The sequence below is a fragment of the Patella vulgata genome, chromosome 8, assembly GCF_932274485.2.
Source record: "Patella vulgata chromosome 8, xgPatVulg1.2, whole genome shotgun sequence".
NCBI classification, from domain to species: Eukaryota; Metazoa; Mollusca; class Gastropoda; family Patellidae; genus Patella; species Patella vulgata.
The window spans coordinates 28,209,876-28,233,598 of record NC_065886.2 but is presented as its reverse complement, the minus strand read 5'-3'; positions in this window follow the sequence as shown (position 1 = coordinate 28,233,598).

Here is a 23,723-nt window from a genome sequence, read left to right as displayed (position 1 = left end):
TTAACAACTGTACATGTGATTTGAGGTCAGGTGCTGGCTAACGCCTTCTACGTCTATAAGAAGATACGAAAACAAGCCAACCCTTTGATTATCTTTTATAGTTTTCAATCTTAAGTAGATTGCGGCCAATCTGTGACTCATCCAAAACTAACCATCTTTAATAATGTCCATTATGGGGGCATCACTGATTCGTACTAAAGCCTTCGTCGTCTTGAACTTCATTGTTAGTACGATTATTGTAAGGTATTATGGTAAATCTATACTAGGTGGTTAGATAGTATATACTTTAGGTAAAGTACTAGAGGAATAGCCTTGATAATATGAATATGACATGTTTACTGGTGTCAAATGACATTATTGTATATAGGTGTAGAATAATTCTCGATCAGAGAGAGAGAGAGAGAGATATGGGGGTTAACGTCCACTCGACACAAACTAGGTCATTTCGGGACTAACATATGGTTTAATTTTATTTCAATAATTAGACGTGCGCATAGGGGTCTTTAGCAGTGGGAGGAAACCGGAGGACCTGGAGAAAACCCACGAGGTTCGAAACCACGCCAGTTGACTCAATGGCAGGCCTTATGATACAGCACCCACGTGCTAACCATTCGCCCCCCCCCCCCATTCTCGGTCAGACGTTTTCATGTAACCAATGTGAAATCTGTTATTATTATCTTATTTATATAGCCCTTTTTTATACTGGCTCAATGAGTAAGCCACTGGCACGCTAACCAGAAAGTCTTGGGTACGATCCTGGTAGTGATCAGGATTTTCCAGTGTAGTTTCCCCCTTATCAGTGGTGCAGTAAGGTGGGGGAGTCTAGCAAGGAACGGTGTCTAGTCGTTTGGATGGGCCGAACAGTCGAGGTCCCATTTACACTTTGGGGTGCACGTAAAATAATTTTTGACAGTTGGAATTCGAAACGCCGTAGCAGTTTTGAAGATAACGGTGACCAGATTCTATGAAAGGTGGCACGTATTTCCACGAGGAGGACCATTATCGATCATCTAAAGTTTTCTGCTTGTGACCAGTAAACAATATCTAAAAAATAAAACATATTTGGTAAATTGGTCTGCCATTTATGTCATTCTCAGTATTGGTGAACAATTTTTAATATCATGGAGAAAATAAAAGCAAGAACCATATCCGATAAGTCTCTTGTAAATGTGAAACAGACAATAGTTTCACTGATGTAACACGAAGAAACGTTCTGCACTTTTAGTGAATGCCAAAAACAGCCTTCACCTTCTTCAGCGTCTCAAAACAACAAAGATGACGTAAATTCCACCCATCTCATCTCATAGCAGCTGTGCTAACACCCAAATATTTAAAAAAATAAAACAACAAAAATAAGACCAAAATTAAACGATTCTCTTTGATGACTTTAAAAACCTGCTTATCCGATTTTATCCAGAATAATAAAAGTCAGTGGGACATTATACTCTTATACTGGTAATCTTTCACCTATTCACAATGTTCACTTAATAATTGCTTTTAAATAAACCATCCAACAAGAAAACTGGTTAAAAGAGATACATTAGTTGATAAACAAAAGACTGGGATGCATACTGCACAACAATGGATTAAACTAACAATTTTACTAAATCCATCACATTATTAAACAATATTAAAGATAACCACGCAAAGCATTGATTACGCCCAAACAGCAGCTTTGTCTCAACTGCAGCTTATTCGAAAGGAAAACTTGGATGTTGAGTAAATTTGATGACCCTGGAACGAAAAGTCGCAAAACACTTAATATCGATAGGGTTCATCCTCTTATGACCCCAATGCTTCCTACAAAATTTAAAATAAAATCCGTTAAAAGAATAGCCTCTATCAGGTTCACAGGGTGTTTGGCATATGGAGGATTTACTCTGGAACGCTGAAAATCAATAGCGTTTATCCTCTCATGATTCCAATGCTTCCCAACAAATTTGAAAAACATCTGTGAAGAACTACATCCACTATCGCGTTCACAAGGTTCTTGGCAAAGGGGGATAATTCCGGAATGGAAATTCGCAGAACGTTGAATATTGCTAGGGTTCATCTTCTCATGACCGCAATGCTTCCCATCAAATCGATTAAAAGACTACAGCCTCTATCGCGTTCACAATGTTTTCGGCAAAGGGGGATAACTCTGGGAACAGTGAATAGCGACGAGGTTTGTCCTCTCATGACCACAACGCGTTCACAAGCTTTTCGACATATGGGGAAAAATCTGAAACGCTGAATATCGATAGGGTTCGTCCTCTCATGACCACAATGTTTCACACTAAATTTGAAAAGAATTTGTTGAAAACTGTAGCTTCTATCGCGTTTGCAGGGTTTTAGGAAAAGGGGGCATAACTCAGGTACGAGAGGTCGCAGAACATTGAATATCAACGGGGTTCGTCGTCTCATGATCACGATGCTTCATACCAAATTTGAAAAGAACCCTTCAGGAACTGTAGCCTCTATTGTGTTCACAAGTTAGTTGTTGTGGACAGACGGGCTAACGAACAGGGTGACGACATAATAGGCCCACACTTCGTAAACATATTGTCAGTATAAACAAATGAATTTTAGTTTAGCAAACATCAATGGGAATCACAATACGATATACCTCCACCTCCACCCCCACCCCGCTCACCACCACCCCTTTTCCCTTCTCGACGTTAAAATCTATGAATCTGCGTCAAATGATTTGGATGAAAGTGAGCGAAGCTTGGAGTGGCTGATCTTCTGAAAGAGGCCAGATATGCTTTCTCTTTTCGAAGCCTAGTCGCTGCAGAAAAGTAGGACGTTAAATCACATTTCATTTCGAAACATCCGATTCTGTATCATTTGAATACATGAAATCCACGTACTATTACAGTAATCTGTCTTTTTATATCTACGGTACTGTATTTTATTTCAAAATAGCGGACTGTTCATTGTAACATCCCGCCACCAGACGTTGACATTGATGGCGTTGCATTTTGACATAAAGTATATATGATTAAAATGTAAATATATATGTTATTATATATATATATATAGTCATTGCTCCACTGATTCTATCTATATAATTATATTATGATGGTCTTACGTAGATATACTGTCTACCTTTTAATTAATGTTGATGTTGTTTGACTTTATAAATAGCATACCTTTTTAGGTAATTTATACGCAATGATATAACAAACTTGAAACAGCCACATGCTTCACACATGATGTAGCTCAGAATATTATATTAGGTTACAAAAAACAACAGGTGGCTGAGTATAAAATATAAACCGTTTCAACATCCAAATGTAAATACTTACAATGTTGAAAATTAAGTTTTTCATTATGTCGAAACGAATAAGTTAGTTCCATACCACTGCATCAGGTTTATAATTCAAAGTCTGACCAAACCGACAGATCTTCCAAATTAGTATCAAAAGGACAGTGGTTTAAAAGACTTTTTTTTCGGTTATTTTTAACCTTCACTGTTGTGACTTTCCGTAATGTCATAGTAACCAAATCACAATGTTATTTAAATAGAACACCTTATTACCCTTGTTGTATACTCTTCAAAAAAAAGTAGGGGATATTAAAATGCAAATACGTGTGCAGGTGCGATATGATAAATAGTCATGGACACTTGACAAGCTTTGAGAGTATGTTCACAGATGAAGAACTTGTCGCCCCAACAGAACCACTGAGCTGCACATGCGACACGCAATAGCACCATACACGTGGGAAGGGTTCATTGTCAAATTTGACACTTCAAGGAAGGGTTGATGAAAACTGCCGCGTGCTGGTTTATCTTTCCATGTTTGCTTTCTTGCATAAGATTTACTGTTTAGCGTATCTTTGCTTTAGTGTGTTAGGTTTAATTTGATCGGGAGACGTATTCGTCGGCGCCAAAGATCAAAAACGTTCATTTTCACTTTTGACGGTGTATCTCTTTGCGAGTGAAAAGGGGCCGTCAGATAAACCACCCATATGAACTGTTTATGTTCATGTGTAGGCAATTGGCCTGTTATTAACATACACTGGTTACCTCTAATAAAAACAGCAGTGCATTTCTGCAATTTAGTATTGTTTCTGAATATCCCCTACCTTATTTTGAAGAGTATATTTAACGATAGAGACTAAATACCATTCTTACCAACTGGACGCAGGCGATGATCAGGATTCGATTCGGGAATTCATAATTCGCGTGCTTCGAGTCAAACTCTGATCCAGTGTTGCCACGGTTATAGTCATTGGTTCCGAGAATAATGTTGACCATTGATGTATTAATTATTTTTGTTCAGTATGTTTTTTTGTTGCAAAACGCCAGGAGGAAAATTCATTGTCCGTTTAAAAGACTCTTTGTTTTATGGATGACATGTTGATTTGATTTGATTTAAAATGATCATATATTATACTCCATATTTCCTTGTTACCCCTTAGATATACATCAGGAATAAATAATGAAAAAGACATACCACGACAAGGATTTCTTCTTGGATTTCATAATAATTCGATCAGTAAGTTTGATCTTTGGCTTATCCTGTTGGTTTCATTTTAAAAGAAATAACAACGCAAAATATGATATCTCTACATTATTTGGTTTGTGAAATACCCAAATATAATTGGTTATAGTTTTAAATTGTTAAATATTCACCATTTCGCAATATTAGATCCGTTTTATGATAGATATACTGAACAAGGCAGAGACTAGAAGCTTACTGTTAATTCTGTGTACAAGACAGCACAAGAGACCCGTCAACATGTTATGGAAAGATAGAGTCTTGTTAAAATAAAAATAAATTCATTTCTTGTTATTCCTCAAATTTTGTATCACATAAACACAAAATCGTGCATGGAATAAATTTAACAGGCCGAAAATAAATGACTTATCAGGTATCTGTATATATGACACTTTCTAAGAAAACAAATTTTATGAAAAGACTACATTTTTATAAACACTTTTATCAAAGTCACGCAAATGAGTATTCTTCTTCCAATATTAACACGCCATAGAGATTTTATCAACGATCCCATTTTCAAAAACTCTTGCAACACCCACTGCGCCAGCTTACAAAATAATTCAATGATGTTGTTAATGAAATATGAGATAAGACATTGTATGCACGTTTTCTTATTATAACGCATAATGACGTGCCTCTCATTTTACAATGCAGTGATCTATTCTATTTTTTCTTCTAAATTTTCAAAGAGATTTCTTAGAAAAGATCTTGGGATTTATCTTTTAAATTATATTGCATAAAACGGAAATTTTCAAATCAAATATTATTGTTTGTAAATATTATTTAAGAATGTAAATAATCTTTAGGAATAAAAAAAAGTCTTAAAGAATTAAAAAAATAAAGACATTCTAATTGAACAATAAATCTTGTCTGCATGCAGACTAACAATGTGTGTTACAAAGAATGGACATTTTATTTTATTGTTTGAACCTTCTTGTTTCTAAAATATAACGTTTTAAAATTAAAACAACTAATATATTTATTACAAAAAGAGCTTGGGGCCAAGATTGATTGGGTGGGGAATATGGAACACCAAGATAAAAACAATAATATTCGTAATTGAATTCATATATAAATAGGCCCGCGGCGCAGGTTTCTTGTTTTAAAGATATATGTATCTATGTGACTTGGGTTCTCAAGTGCGATATATCGATTTAACTAATAAAAATAAACCAACCCAACAAACACAACTGATTTAATTAAGCTAACTTTTTAGAGTCAAAATTAATGGGTCTCATGATGAAGGTATACGTAAGAATAAAAAAGTTATTTTACAGTATTTATAGACTTTGGTCAAATACCAGAACCAGTCATTTATATTACGCACCTTATCATCATCACCAAAGGAACTGTTTTGTTCGTCATTGGAGTCCTCGCTTTCTTGGTCATCCTCTCCATCTACGCAAATACTGTCAACTAATATATGAGCAACATCACCATCAAACCACTTTAATTCATACAACCCATCATTATTTAAAACCCACACGCCACTATCTGGATGGCAATTTGGGCGATTCTTCTTTGATGCATTTATCCAGACAATGCAGATGAAACTAGCTCTCTTGATTTTCAAGAGCCTCATTTTTAGGGTGTGGTCTGAATACTTTAGCGCGATATGACTTGGCGAAAGCCCCCAAATTTTTGGTTAGATTTTTGAAAATTATATTTTCCAAGTATGGATCTTTGTTTCTGGTATGTTTCGGTCATGTAACTGATGACCTTACAAATAGTCCCATTTTAGGGTGTGCTCAAGACATATTATATTTTCCAAGTTTCTGGTAAGTTTCAGCCATGTAACTGATGACCTAAAAAAAGTCCCGTTTTAGGGTGTGCTCAAGACATATTTTAGAGCGATCTGACTTCGGGAAAGCCCCTAAATTTTTATTTTTGGTTAGATTTTTGGCAATCTGATTAAAACACAGATCCTATTTCATTTCGTTTATTATAGTTCAAAATTTTATTTTGCTTATCTTTACTAAACTAGGATCTGGAAGAGTTGTTATCATTGATGTGTTCTGGGTGCTGTGAGGGATTAGCCAATGAAACGATCTGTTACATCGAGCTTTTGGAGTGAGCTGCACGGAACTGTGAGTTATTCGTTATAAGCATTAATGCTGATTGGTTATTAAAATATCTGACGTTATAGGGTCAAAAGTAGCTCGTTTGACCTAAAAAAAACAACACTGGTAAGATCTTCATGTACTGTAGACCATCGAAAGTATAAAAAATTAAACGAAATATAGATCTGTTTTTTAATGAGATTGGATTTTTGAAAATTATATTTTCAAAGTATGGATCTTTGTTTCTGTAAGTTTCATCCCTGTAACTGATGACCATATTATTTGCCTTGTGAGGAGATATGGGGCGTGGTCTGACTTGGAAATTTTGGTTCAGCCCGTGGAGGCTACATTAAGGTGCTGCTGTGGATATGTATGAACACCCACTACAAATTTGTTTGGTCAAACCTTTTGTAACTGATGACCATATTATTTTGCCATTAGCCCCTGGCGAGCAGATTCAGAATGTAACCTTGTCAGTGAGTTGTTCTCTTAACTCTATCAAGAGATATCATTCCACACACTCCAATCATAAATAACACATGAAAACTAAAAAAAATAAACTACAAAGAGAACTGTTTTAATTATCTTGTTCAAACAGATTTTGTCATCATATATCAGTAAATTGATGACAATGTGGACCACGTGTGTGCAGGTGTCACTAAAATCCTAGAACAAACGAAATATAGGTAAGTATAGAAATTAGTGTTAGGTAATCCACTTTCTTCACACATTCAAGTTCAGATTAACTATTCATAGCTTTTTCAACCCAAGGCTAAAGTTTCTCTTTTCCGTGGCCTATCACAAATTCTTCAGCTGATTTTCGGCAAATGTAAACAAATTTCAGGGTATATAGTGATGTAGGTATATGTATAGTTTAAGTGAAGTCACGTGGTCAAGAAAAGTTAGCTTATTTTATGAGGTGCGATTTCAACAATACATAGCTTTTCACGATTCTGACTTTACAGAAAGTATAATATTTTAAGTTTAGTTAATGACCCTTAACCTTGGACTTCCGGGAGATAATTTTTCTTGGCACGAAATAGACATGAATACCTATACGCTAGTCTCAGAATTACCTGTATTGAATTGAAGAAAATTTAAACTCAACCCGTTTGATCCTTATTCCGCACTATATACAATGGACAATAAAGTTAGAAGAACTCTGACAATAGACCCATGGTCTTAAAACCAAAGGATGACAATCATAAAGAATGTCTCTTTATATTTTTTTCTAAATTTACTAAATTAAAACGATTCAAAAATGAAAAGTTAAAACAGAGAAAATATGTCATTCTCTCATACGAGTACATTTTATTTGAACTGTATAAAAAGATGTCAATCTGTTCTGTGTTATTGTTTTGACGTCAGTTACAGGATTTCATCTCACTGTTTGGAATTCCAAACATTTTTCATGATGTCAACTTTATCAGAAATATGCACGGTAGTGCCTGTTAGACTCACAAAACACCTGTAATTTCATGAATAGCGGCCTTTAGAAGACTTATCTAGTTTAAATCTTTCAAACAGAGCATTAATAAAACCTTAAATGTGAAGTGCTGAAATCCAATATTGAAACTAAAGTACCGAAATCTGAGTGATCGCTTTATCCTAATTCATATCAAACATGTCTTTGTTGTAAGCGACACAAATATGTCGGTTGCTAAGGGTAAAGGGTAATGGCATCCTTGTTTGCATGCTGTAAGCCACGTTTCTTGTTTTTTTTTTGTTGTTATCAACAGCTATATATATATTTAAAAGGTCATCTGTATACAAGACTGAATCTCTGTTCATATTTCTGAAGCTAAGTTGTCAACTATTATTTAAAATTTAATCTTGTATTTATTACCAGACAGTATCATTGTGGGTTATCTGCTTGAGCGTGCTATTACATTCAGAATTTTTCTTTTGCCATTTATTTACGGCTACCAATACGGGCCTTTTAGTACATTATTTGTACGACCTAACGCTATCTGTAGTGGTGTAATTTGATAAATATATCTAATAAAATGTAATCCTATGACGCTATCAAAAGACATCATAAATTATCAAAGTCTATAAAGAGGAACGTTGTCTTTATGCATTTACAATCCTATAGGTTTAAAATCAAAGACATAATATATTAGTCACTACATCTCGATCTGTTGCTAGTGTTTTTGTTTATTTTGCTTAGAAACCACAATAAAGTTTAATAAAGGTTAATGACGTTATCTCTTTTTTGGTATCAGAAAGAAAATGGCTAAAACGTGTTGAGTTACTGAAGTATCTAACACAGAAAATACGTTAAAACTGAAACAGATGTATACTCTATATTCATGTGTGAAATAATGGTCAATAGAAATAAGAAATCACCTGTTGAGATAAAGACGTTGAAATGATAACAATGTAATTTATATTAATGTATGTATAAAAGTAGGTAGAACATGGATTTTCCAGGCGTTTTTAGAAACCGCTTCCTGATTACACAATATAGAAGAAACGGGATGTAATTCGAATTAAAAAGATCCCCAAAGTCTTTAAAAAAAACTTTTCTGAATAATGCTACGCATGGTTAACCAAGTTGGTCCAAGTACACCCAATAATTTCTTTCTTCCTTGTAAAAATAAAAATAGTAGATTTAAGTGTGGGTATTTCATTTTAATTTGTTGTAAATTTAACGACCATTGGAAAACCCTGATACTTTTGTGCGAATCAAGAAATTTATGTGGCTTCAGTTCATACATTTTACATGATATTTAGACTGAATATAGGGCATGACGTGCAGTATTATGACAACTGACGTCAGGTATATCTTTATTGTATTTTATCTCTTTTTTATTGTCCTCAACATTGTCATCTCATATACATAAAGCATGTCGTGTATTGTTAACAGCTAACAAATTGTAACCGATCCCTGCAATAATATTACAAGAATCCACATCAAAATTTATGAGGAACCCATTTTGACAGGTTTTCATGAAATAAATATAAAAAAAAATAAAACATGCCTTTCCTGAGATAAAAATATATTGCATGTATAGTGACCTAGCAGTGATTTTCGACTATGATGGAGAGGTTAAACGTGCACATTAATGTTAACTGAACCAGTAAGCGATCAACGAATGAATATTGGCTACCGACAGTTTCCTTATTTGGGTTACTGAACGGGATCATTTTAATAATATATCTTTTGAAAAAATTATGCAACCACTGTTCCCTGCTGTAGAACACGATCTCGCCCTCTCTGTCAGCAGATATACCGGAAAATAATAGCAGGCACAAAAATAATTTCTTTCTTAAATTTCATTTTGAGGTGCTGTTTTTCCAAATATAATGGGGTTAAATATCTCACTTTTTTATTAAAAAATGGTGTTAACGAAGACGTGCTTACACCGAGCTGATTAACTGGACGCGAATTTAAATCCACGAGGACTTTCTCGAGCAACCTCGGGATCAGACCTGGAACATCCTGATTTCGAGCCACAACCATGCTCACCGAGCATTATTGAGCAGAAAAGTAAATAATAATAAAAGCATCGATGGAACTTCTTTAAATAAGCTAAGAACAAATGCAAAAATAAAAATTGATCTAAATTATGAAAGTTACTTTGATATGGTAAAAAAACTCGAAAACACAGAAAGATATTAACAAATCTGAGGATAAGTGCATATAAATTGAGAATTGAAACAGAGATATATAAAATTAGAGGTAAAAGATCATTTATGTAATATATGCCAGGAGTCAGAGGACGAAATTCATTTTATAACAGACTGCAAAAAACACAGTGAAAGAAGAAAAGAACTGTTTAGATTAATTTTATTTCATGAACCAAATTTTGATACTGTTGATGAATAAAAATGTGGAAATTGTAAAATGTTTAGGCGATTTTGTCTGCCATTCGTTCCTGTCTTTGTAAGTAATGTATCGCTATATAATTATGTATGTATGTCTGTTTCATGTATATCTTTTGTTACGTTTTATTCATATATGCACATAACCTTGTAAGGTTTCTTCTTCTTCTTCTTCTTCTTCTTCTTCGTCTTCTTCTTCTTCTTCTATAGCTTTGACATGGTCAAAATCACAGATGCATGTGGATTACTGAACTGTTTGGAATATATGTAATAACACTACTGTGGAAGCAAAAGCTAAAGACCACGGACTACTCATACTGAAACAAAACATCGCCCTTTTTGTCAAATTATCGGAAGGCAGTTCAAACTCTGACCAAAATAACTACCTGCACCAGGATGACCCAAAGCTCAAATATAAACGTCATGGAAAAGGGAGCATGGTACTGGCATAATGCTGATTTCTGCGATAATCTCGGTTCACTGATAATAAGTTATATTAGCCCCAGCTCCCAATTAATTTATCAATTATAACCAGTTACCTGTGGATAAACTTTTTAGTATGTGGTCATATTTCGATAAGCCGTTGGAATTCTGCCAGATAACATAGTGAAATCGCGATAAAGGGAAAGTATTCTTTCTAGTTTCATTAATTCCTACAAGTTCTTACGATACGAGTTATCTAACGCCAAGAAGAATTCAAGATAAGTGTTTCTATATTGGACAAACTTTTGTTAACTCCTTTAACATGTCATGATTCCTACAGCCATAACTCAGATAAAAAAGATATTTTAAGTTTTACTTATGGACTATCTTGACCCCGTTTCCCTTAGGTGATAGGCTAATTCGTGTTTGTTCAGAGGGTCGGAATTCGACAGGCGCTATAAACTTGACATTTTGGGGGGTTAATCACGGTGTTGTCCAGATAAAATACAGGCTTGTTGGATTGATTCTTTTACATTGATTTACTTTGGACACTAAAACAGACTGATGTCTTCGCGATCGCGTAAACACACAACAGATCAAGTATCTTAAACACAAACTATAGACACTCAAAGCATGAAAATACTTCCACACAGCAGCTATGCCCCGAAAACATGATAGTCAAGGACAACAGATTATCCGCAAGTTTAACTTGGATGTTGACCAAATTTGATAAGGATCCTTTATGACTTCAAGAAATTCAATCTCTATCGTGTTCACAAAGTTGAAAAAAGTCCATTAAAAACTGTTGAACATCGATCGGCCCACACTCTCATGACCTAAATACTTCACACAAAATTTGGAAAAATCCCCGCTAAAACATTAATCTCTATCGCACTCACGAGCTTTACGGCAAGCGGGAGGGTAACTACGGAACGGCAGATCACGGAAGTCTGAATATCGATAGGGTTCGCCCACTTTTCACCCCAAAGCTTCACTTCTAAATTTGAAAAAAAAATCCGTTAAAAACTGTAGCCTCTGCCACGTTCACAGCGTTTTCGGAAATGGGGGAATAACTCTGGAACGGAAGATCGTAGAACGCTGAATATCGACCTGCAAAGACTACAGTGCTTTACACCATTTTTTTTTAAAAAACCCAAACAAAACACCTGTTAAAAACTTTAGCCTCTAACGCGTTCACAATAATTGTTGACGGACATTTATTATATCTTTGTAAATACAAAACGGAATTCAATAATTTCTGGACTGATGTGTCTTTTAAAAGTTCAATTTGTACAATATTGTTCATAGTAAAAGATTTAATACTCTCCAAATGACGATCCGAGACTTTAACATTAATATGGATCTATCAACATCAGTAAACTGACAAGATAAAGTCTCAGTATAATAGCTTTCAGTCTAAGAACAAGACGCTGTTATTAATAGTTACTAAGTTACCTAATACAATTTTAAAAGTACTAGACAGTTTCTGAAAGCAGACAGCATCAGACATTTTGTCTATGTTCAAGATAGTGTCAACCATTGTTTTCCCTCAAACATGTCTATAATTGGTTAATACATGTATATGTAAACATGTAAATAGAAGCATATAAACACTTTTAAATTCACAGGTTTATGTACAAATTATCTTATACCAAACCAAGGATATTATATAAATGGTAATTACCAGCAACAAAATTTTGAGGAGGAAGTTTTGTTAGAAGATAAACACATAAATCATGTTTCTAAATACTAAAGTTCCGCACTAATAACTAACATTGAGGCATTTGTTTGTTTGACCTCAGCATGGGTATATATGTTTTACTTGGATGCTTTTCCACACTATGTATAACTCAATACATCATAATTTCATAAAAGAATACATCAAGTGGAAATGTAATTTAAACTACAAAAGATCTTTTAAAATTATTATATGATACCTGTACATCAAAGTTCTTTGTTGAGAAAAAATGTAAACAGTTTTATGCAAAACCCAAGAGCAGTAAATATAATATGTTAGTTAATTTAGATCATGTCTATTAATAATAAAGCGGGTTAGGTTGACAAAAGTTCTAGACAACATGAGCTATGAAAACATATCTCTTCGTCCACATCATTTACATAATGTTATAAATCTGTTGGTTAAATTTCTTGGTGTCATACACGTATTAATAAGGGGCCATAGTCCGGGATGTTGCGGTCCTAAATGCATCAATATCAAAAGAAACGATGATCTTTGGGATGTAAACATATATTTTAAGATTATCAAAATCGGATAAAAATTGTGACCTCTAGAGGGTCCTCAAGCTAAAAACGCGATTGTTCGTACAATCAGGGACCAGAAACCACGAAGTTGGTCCGATATGCGCCAATATCGAAAGGAACCGAGATATTTGGGTTAACAACAAAAATTTTAAGTTTCATCAAAACCGGATAAAAAATGGGACCTCTAGGATGTCCACAAGTAAAAACGTGATTTGCATACACACTTTTAAGTTCTTTGTGTACAGGACGCGGCCATTTTGTCCGGCAGTTTCGATCCGATTTTCACGAAATTCAAACGCAACAGTACTTGTGGTGTAACGGTGATATATTCGAACGGTTTTTAAAATCGGATAAAAATTGTGACCTCTAGGGGCCCACAGGCGATTTTCGTACAATCTGAAGCTATAATCCAGGAGGCTATGGTCCGATATATAGTCCGGTGGCTGAAGGGGAGGAATCGCCACCCGATCTGTGAATTTATAAGACCAATTTTTTCTAGACCAGTTTTTTGTGTAGATTCCGAATCTGGGTGGTGATCAGGCATTTGAGGGGGCGTTTTCGAGATATAGGGTGTCAAATGTCTACAATGGAGGGGGGGGGGCAATGTCATTATGTTGACATAATATATTAATAAAACATAAATTTCTAGTTTGCCCATCTTTATATAAGTGTTCATGATGCCCCTGGACAACTGTTTTGATTTGTGGGGAAGTGGGGGTACCAGGTGTAGGTGTGCGTGTGTGGAGGGTGGGGTGGGGTGTCATTATATTGACATAAATGATGATTATGTTATATATTAATAAAACATAAATTTGTAGGACTGTCAATCTCTAAAGAAGTGTTTATGATGCCCCTGAACAACTGTTTGATTTGTGGGGTGGGGTAGCATGTGTGTGTGTGTGGATGAAGGGGTGGGTGAGTAAAATTGGCGGGAAATGAGTTCACGTTGATTTAATTGATGATTTTCTTACAGCTTGGTAAAAACATTACTTTTTAATTCTTAATTTCACTGCACATCTCTAAATATGTGTATAAGATTACCATTGTATGGGGGAGGGAGGGTAAATGTATTTTGTGGGACAGAAACCATTTCGTTCAAAATTGATCTGAAAGGTGTTTTCTTGAGTTTTGGCTCAGTACCAATATTGTCATTCAAAATATTAAACTATAAAGGTACTTTTCGACAGATCTGGAAATGTACATAAAAAACACATGTTTAGATATTAGATTATTCTTATAATATGAGCGGGATAGATATCTTTGTGATGGCTGATCATGCTTTGGATATGCTTCAGATACCCATTCACATTGTAAATCTTCATTCCAGCCTTGTATCACAGGGCCATCTTGTTCGATCATTGGTTTTGCAGCTTGTCTCCCTATTGTTGCAACACTATTATTGCGTTTAATGTGCAGCAAAAGACTACTCAGGCAAGATGGTAATACAGAAAGAAAGTTTTGTTATTTTTCATCACGATTAAAATTCCTCCAGAAGATCTTTCTTCTTGTGTCATCTACTGTTGTAAGTCGGTTTTCGCCGTACAAGATACAAACAAAGATACAAAGTACCTCATCAGAAACATCATTTGTCTAACCCAGCTCTTTAAAAATTGTAAGAAAGTTGGGATTATCTTGAAAAAGAAAGACAGATAGTCATTACCACTGAAAGCATGTACCATAGGCCGAAATATTCTCGACACTTTCAATACTAATCTTGATTGGATCAAAAAATATCAAGATTAGTATTTAAAGTATCGAGAATATCATAGAACTGACAACCAACCACGAGGACACCAAAATATCTTACCTACTCCTCTTCGCATTGCAAATTAATCGAGGTGCTGAAACAAATTGTATTTTGCGTTCTTGCTCTTGCGAAAATAGACATCCCAATCATTCTCTTCGCAAATGATGATCCAAATTTTGATCGATAATGAGACGGGCAAAGATAGAAAATATCGCGAAAGGCGTCTTACATCAGCAGATGACACAAGAAGAAAAGATTTTCTGGGTGAAAAAATAACCGAACTTTTTTTATTACCATCTTGACGTATACGTGGTCTGTTGCTGCATGGCTGGAATGAAGATTTCAATGTGAATTGGTTTCTGAAGCATATCCAAAGGATATGCGAGCTGTTGTTCAGCTACAAAGAAAATATTTATCTCGCTCATATGAAGTTTTGATTTTGAAACTTCTGATGAAGACAAAAAGAGAAATGGGGTTTAACGTCAACCCCACACAAACTAGGTCATTTCGGGACTAACATACGGTTTTTAGTTTTATTTCAATAATTCGCTTGCGCGTAGGGGTCTTTAGCAGTTGGCGGAAACCGGAGCACCTGGCGAAAACCCACGAGGTTGGACTGATAAAGACAAAGAATAAACTAATAACTAAACATATCTCTGAGTTACTGTGTTTTTGATTTACTTATCCAGATCTCTTGAAAAGTACCATTATGTCCACCCCACACAATGGGAATCTTTTAAACATATTTAGAGATGTTTCATCAAGCTCTTAGACAATCATCATTTAAATCAACTTGAACTCATTTCCCGACAATTTTATCCCCACCCCACACGCACACCTGCTACCCCATCCCACCTCCCCACAAATCATAACAGTTGTCCAGGGGCATCATAAACAATTATTTATAGAAATTTATGTTTTATTAATATATTAGGTCAACATAATGCCCCCCCCCCCCCCATTGTAGACATTTGACCCCCTATATCTTGAAAACGCCCCCTCAAACGCCTGATCACCACCCAGATTCGGAATCTACACGAAAAACTGGTCTAGGAAAACTTGGTCTCATAAATTCACAGCTCGGGTGGCGATTTCCCCCCTTCAGCCACCGGACTAATACGCAAATAGCGACAGGAGCCGTGATCTTTGGAATTTAACCAGAAATGTTAAGTTTCATCAAAATCGGATAAGAATTATGATCTCCACAGGGCCAACAACCTTGGTATAACACAATTTTACCGTTAAGGTTTTAGACAGTATTGGTAATGATAAATACCATTCTAGAATGTATTGGTAATGGTAAATGTCGTTTTAGACAATATTTGTACTGGTAAATGTCGGTCTAGACAGACAGCATTAATAATGGGAAACGACAGTCTAGACAGTATAGGTAATGGTAAAAGGCATTTTAGACACTATTGTATTGTTAAATGATGTTCTAGACAATATTTGTATATGACATCCTAGACAGTATTGGTAATGGTAAATGTCGTTCTAGGCAGTATTGGTTGTGGTAATGTATCGGGGTGCCTTTGGATGATCATCTGTTAAAATTAAACCTGAACCATTATTTCTAAAAACTCAACACACTGTTTGTTTTATGTAGTTTCATATGTTACTTTATAATTATGCGAGAAATTAAAATATAACATGTATTTAGGTTAGATGTTTATCTTGGCATGTTTTGTGAAGCGATAAACCATAAAAGTATGTTCTGCATCAAACACATACTTCTTGCCCTTGGCTTCTCAACATAACTGACATTTTAACACATTTCAACACATTTGCATATGAAACAATTGTTTCTTTGTCGTTATTTATTATTGTTATGAAGAACATGTTGTTTATGCAAGTTATTTGTCTCGGAGATATCACCATATTTTTGTTACAAATTCCTTATAATAAAGTGCGTAAGTATATAAAGCCCACAAAATAGTATAGCTGCTAATTAGAACTATAAGGAGACGTCTCTTTCTAAAATACATTATACCATTTATACCTCTGTTTTGTTAGCTTTCCAGAAAAGTTCGCGTTTCAGATGATAATCGTTCAATTGTTATGCAATTTCCTTGTAACCACATCACATATTCTTAATTAAGACCACAATCAGCTATAAATAAATATTGACGAATTTATGAACGTGTTTGTGTACGCGTATATTTCATATGCTCACGTGGCTCATAGTTTCATAAACGTAAAATAAATGGCACTTCCAATATATACATACTTGTGAAATAGACAAGTATGTATATATTGGAAGTGCCATGAGTTTTTATACATGTAAACAAGGAAAGAGATTAAGGTTTATTGTTAGTACAACATGTTTTTACATTTGTTGTCTTGTATACAAAATAAAAAAATATGTGTAGTTTTGTATCCAATTAACTCTTATACTTTTTATGTACACAGATATGTCACTTTTCTATACTGTCACTAGACAATAAACGTACTGGAGACATCATCTGTCATATCTGACAATCACTTATCCCTTTCATCTTCAGCATCAATTTATATATTATAAAATACATATTGTCCTCGTTTTTTATTTATCCATGTAATACAGCAAATCTTTAACAAGTGCTACGAATTGTATAATTGTATAACTGTCAAATATATAATATTGAAAACGTGTATGTTTAATATCATCACTGCTGCTCGCCTCAAGAAACGGCACTAACAAGGACGCTGAACATACAGTGGTGAAGATTCTAACCCTCTCATACATTGTTTTTGTACAATACATTAGTACGCGTTTTGCAGCCTTCATACGAACTATAAGCGAAACTGTTCTGACAGACAATGCCAAGTATACGGATAATTACGCATACATATTCTATTTGAAAGCGTACATTTCCACGAAAAGTAACCCGTTCAAATAAACCAGCTTAGATAAAAAGCCTTCCAGAAGACTGTTAGCGAGCTAGGGTATTTGACGTTCATATAGGTTCAGACGACAGAAATTAAGCTGGTTTTACGATCGCCGGATTTATTACTGCCTGATTCAAGGAAACATGGAATCGACACCCGACTAGAGTGTGGCTCGAACATATAACCGTATGGCCACAAAGTTCGTTGTGTTGCTTGTCTCACTAATGTCATCTGAGGTGTCCCACTTGTCACGGGGTTATTTAGCCAAAAGCGCCCAAAGTATTCCAAAAAGTGATCAACAACGAAAGACATGTTCTAGATATGCATATTCTACATACATCCAACACTTATTGTAAAAAAATATGACAAAATGGCGTGATGACTACGGGGAAGGGCTATAGGGTAGACTGGATGAAGTACAAGATTAAATGTATGATAGTATATAGATAAGTAACGCATAAAATTGTTTTAGTTCAATTGAACTAAAATTAAGAACAATATAAGGGTTGGAAGAGCAAATGCATGTACCTACAAACTATGTATTATTAATTAGAAAGAACACAGAAGGTGGATGCACCTTTATTATTTGTGATTTTATAATCTCGAACACGAACTTAAACAATAAATATTATCACTGTTTAGCGTGTATCTATATAAATTATGCTTACCAGAACATTATTCACCTACAGGCGCTTGAATATTCAGTACACCAGTCCTAGTAAAATAAGATATTATAATGATCTGTTGACTTTGATATATAGCTACATAAAGATGAACGTTAATATAGATTAATATTATAGGGTAGATATACCGAAGCTTATTATAACAATGATCGCCAGATGCAAAGTGGCAGAATTAATCCTGCTCATTGAGCAGAAGAATTTAACGCATTACATGGTGTAACGATATACTTAATGATATTTTTTAATAGACAAATGAACCAATATAAATAGTTCAAGGGATTTTTTTTTTTATAAAAAAAAAATGTTTCAGTTTTAGAAACGATAGCCCCCAGACTGCGCATATACAAAGCCTTGTTAGAAATAAATTAAACGGACGACGATAAAAGGTCTTAAAGTTAAACCTTTGATTACCCACAACAAACAAAGACAGTCATTTGCCAAAATGGGATCCATTTAATAAAAATTGGAACGAAGATTAATAAACACAAGAAAAGTGTTTCAGCTGATAAGTTGTGGGATATCAGTGGCTGACCTATTTGTGAAATAACACATTTCGGTATCTCCCCAAATTGACTGGTAATTGTTAGAGATTAGTGATAGAGTAAGATATAAACGGGTAGCAAAAATATGAATTCCCATACATAACTCTCAAACAGCACGATCCACTCAAGAGCCGTGATTAGGTATCTTCATTTGAAAACTAGGCCAAAGCAAATTCAAGCGGACATGACACAGACATTGGATGACAAAAATATGCTACTTCGTATACTACAGTCAAACAATCAAAGGTTCGGGATCAGCATTGAAGGCGAACCACGGTCTGGTCTCACTGACCATCCAAGATAAAGTTCATGCTGTTCCCGGCACAATCATGTGGGACAGACGAGTAACTATTAGACATCAGTAGAACAAATAATCCACGTAATTTGTACATGAACAAAGTGTCTGCTCTTTGGGTGCCCAGAAGAAGCAAAACGTCAGAGAGTCATGGTTAGTCAACAGCTTCTCGAGGACAAATGAAGAGTTCCATGTTCTTTCTACGGTTCATCACTTTGACCCAGAGACAAAAAGTCAAAGCATGCAGTGGAAACATGTGTCGTCACTGATGCCCAAAAAGTTCAAAAGCACACCCTCCATTGGCAAAGCCCTGTCTTTCTTTTTCAAGACCCCGAGGGCATAATCATGATAGATTATTCAAAGATGGTTCCACCATAAATGTTGCATATAAAGAAGACAAATTGCGCAGGTTGTGTGATCGAATCAAAGGCGCCGAAATGTCTGGCTGCTCCAGGACAGTGCTCCAGTTCACAACGCCCAAGCAGCATTAAGCGCTGCAGGGGAATGTAGCTTCACGACCCTCCCTCACCCAGCCTGTTCACTAGATCTAGCTCCCTCTGACTTCTTCCTCTTCCCACAGCTCAAATGACAGTGGTTTTCTGATGGGTTAAATATGCTGGAGAAATGGTGAAACAAGTGCATTGATGTCAAGGGAATTATGTTGACCCCCCCCCCCACAAAAAAAGACAAACGTATAACAATTTTCATATAGTCGCATATTACTTATACTTTTGAGATGATTATGCATTCAGTATACAAGCAGGTAATGTATAAATCACAGGACTAACTATGGGAACATGTAAAATAGGGTAATTGGTCCCCTAACTAGATCTAAATACAGGTTCTGTCTTGATCCACACGATGATTAAACATTAAACAAATTCACGGTGACAAAAAAGACGAGGTTTGAGACATACTTGACAAAAACTAGATGTTATTATTACTACTGACCAGCCTGTCAACTTGTTATACATGTAAACTCTAGACGTGATTACTGAGATTTACATGAAACAACACTATCATCATACTGACCCCATTTTATTCACAATGGCTGTATTACAGACTATTAAATACATCATGAACGCAAAACCTGGAACGTCTAAGGGTTCTATAATATAAATTAACTTATTATAGAGTCTTGAAGAACACCATATTGTAGATGAGATTTTTCAGTGAAACAGACTATTAAATACATCATAAACGCAAAACCTGGAACGTCTAAGGGTTCCATAATATAAATTAACTTATTGTAGAGTCTTGAAGAATACCATATTGTAGATGCGATTTTTCAGTGAAACTTCCGGTGACATTACCACATTGCGTTCTACCTAATAGATACAACCGTATAAGTTAATTAGCAGTTCCAGCGATACCAAATAAATTTCGAGTCGATTAGGTAGGGTGGTGCGGTGTACAGCATCCAACGGGTCTGCAGTGTCCAACGCGGTCGACAAATCGAGCAGCAGTGGTAGCACTACTTTTTGATTGTCCAGGACTCTAACTAATGCGATAAAGCTTCCTGCGTGCGTTCTGGAATTATTCTAGGTGTTTATTGCTTAGATACAATACGTTCCAGAGATAAAACTCTTGTTAAAAACAGGGCAATAATGGTGTTTCTGAATCAACGGAGATATCATTGCAGACAAAAGTCGTCCATCTTCTCATTCGGTCCGACTAATCACCGACAAGAACCGATTTTTCTTTTTAATGAAGTCATTTAAATGTGGGTTATATGCAGAATATGCATATCTGTAACTGGCTGGTAACTTTTTTTTGCGATACTTATGACGTCTTTGACTTCAGGATATGTGGTACCCACCTATTGTTGTGACAAAGAAATGAAATGAAATCGGGTTTAACGTCCTACTGTTCTACCCCGACTGGGCTAATGAAGACAGGCATACGCCATACAGGTAAAGTTTGCCCAAACTGCGGCGCAACGGTCTAGTCATATCAAATTCCAACTGGCAAGGGTTCTTTTACGTGTCCGCCAATGTGTACACAGTACCTCGGTATTTCATCCCACCCCACCCCATACGCTGTCCCTTGCCAGGACCCCCGTCCTACACCACTGACAAGAGGAACCACACCGGAAAATCCAAATGAGCTTTCTAGACCAATACTGGAATCGACCACGGGACCTCCAAGTTGGCGAGCCAACGCCTTACCCACTGAGCCACCGTGACTCCCGTTGTGTCAAAGTGCAAGTTTTAAATTGCAGTATTCAAGTGTCCTGGAAAGTCTTCATCTAAGTGTCAGTCAAAAACACCTGCTACAACAGGACAACTTTTATATAAGATTTACACCCCCGGGTAATCTCTAACCACATCTGTTAATAGGATCGTTTTAAAATAGTTCTTTTTTTTAAAAATGTAGACCGGATCCAACAAAACATAAAAAAACACATCCTTCTACATGTATTTTGTGTCATTAATCTAGTGTTAAATTGAGAATATTATTTCAGTATTACATCCTTATTAAATGAACTTATTTAAATTAAATTAACAGAGCCTGACAAATTGATTGACTGTAAACTAAATTTGCTTAAAGAATTATCCACATTTACTTTAATATGTGTAAATAATTTAATGATCCCTCAGTTACTTTAGAAAATAGTGTATTGTGTATTTTGCAGAATAAAAATCGCATTAAATAATGCTTTTACTAATTTCAAACTGAGAATTTCACTTATACACACATATAATGGAACCAAAGTGTGCATAGTGCATGACACCGAGGATACCCAACTTTAAATCTTATGATTATTTAAAGTAGCTCATTCTCTAACGCAATATCATCCAAAGTCTTCGACAATGAAAACACGAATTATTTGTCAATTTAAATCAACATTGATGTTGTGGTCTTACCAGAAAGATGGGCTTCTGATATCGAATATTTACGACAAAATAAACATTTTACCATTGGTACACGAATCGTGTACCATAATGCGTTTCAGCGCTATTTGTAACAAGGGACTCGAAGAAGAACGAGGCTACACATATTCAACAAGTTATGTCAAACGGTGACGACATAATTCTTATCTGGAGAACATGCGCAATAAATACTATCGTTGTAGACTGGAATAACCAGACGTTAGAGAGTGACATTCGATTGAGACTTATGTCGTATTTCGCCGAACATAACTGATTTGAAATTAGAGTAAAAACGGACACGGTTGAATGTAAATCAGTTTATATACATTCAGATAACATTATTATATGCGTTGCGACCCATTTGTGTCAATTTCTAGGTCCCAAATATTAGCGATTTAACTCCTTTAATATCCAGGGTCCTGTTTTATAGAAACTTAGAATAAAATCACTAAAATTGATTTTAACTAAAATCAAAATGAAATTTTAAATTTTAAGCGTTTCACGAAGATCGATTGTAACTTAAAACGCAATTTTAATAGATTTTAGTTAAAATTGCTTGCGCCCGACAGGTTGAACCAACGGTTACAATATCAACGGGGAGAGTTTCATAAGTTGTAGCAATGTTTTCACATGGTCAGACAGTCGTAGACAGATGAAATAAGTGAGTTTATTGCGTATTATTTGTTTCGAAATGTTTCAGTGGGTTTGCCTTGAACTTGCATGCTGTTTTCGTGACCTTGGCATTTGATTTACTAGCAAGCTTCAATGGAAATAATGCGTATCGATAAACTAAATCCCTTGAATTTCGTAGTTTTATGGTATTTTGGATAACAGAAACTATTGATATGATATTTGTGACTCAAACGACTAATCTAGGCTGTAAATTATTGTTCCAATGCCTAGATTTGAAATGTCAGCCCTATAGACCCCTTCAATGATACTTTGAAAATTCCAATGTACCACACTTCTTATTGGATAATGCCGATTAATCTTACTGAATCAAAATGAATTTTTCCCAAGATAAAATACCTTTTCTTTGGCTCCTAGTCCTAAAATTTCTCTGATTTATGTCGCGTTATTAACGCCAGCCTTCATTATATAAGCAATAATAATAGATTTGATATTAAAATTTAATTTCAAATAGGTTATTTGTTTACTGGGGTTTTGCCCTTTTTCTTGGGGTTCTAATTTGGGGCGTCATCTAAGTGCTTACCCCCTCCCCCCCCCAAAAAAAATAAAATAAAAAATAAACAACAACAAAAAAAAACCCGGGTGAAACCTAGCTGTATTTCCCATGCTATGAAAAGAAATTGAATGAGAAATGTTTTTGTGAATGATGGAATTGTGTGATATTATCATTATTCCAAATCTATCTATATGTCGCAATAGATCTAACAACGTCGCCCTAATCAATGTTTTTCTCAATGTCGCGACTTAGTTATGAGACGGTGACGGTTGTCCTAAGTTAAAACTGATTTTAGTTAAAAATGTCTCTTAAAATAGTTTTGTGAAACTCCTCTATTTTAAGTTAAGAATTTTGGTGGATTTTATCTAAAATGCTTAAAATCATTTTGTGAAACTCATCTGTCTTAAGTTGGGATGAAATTTTCGTTTAAGACGATTTTAAGGAGATTTAAGTTTTTGTGAAACAGGGC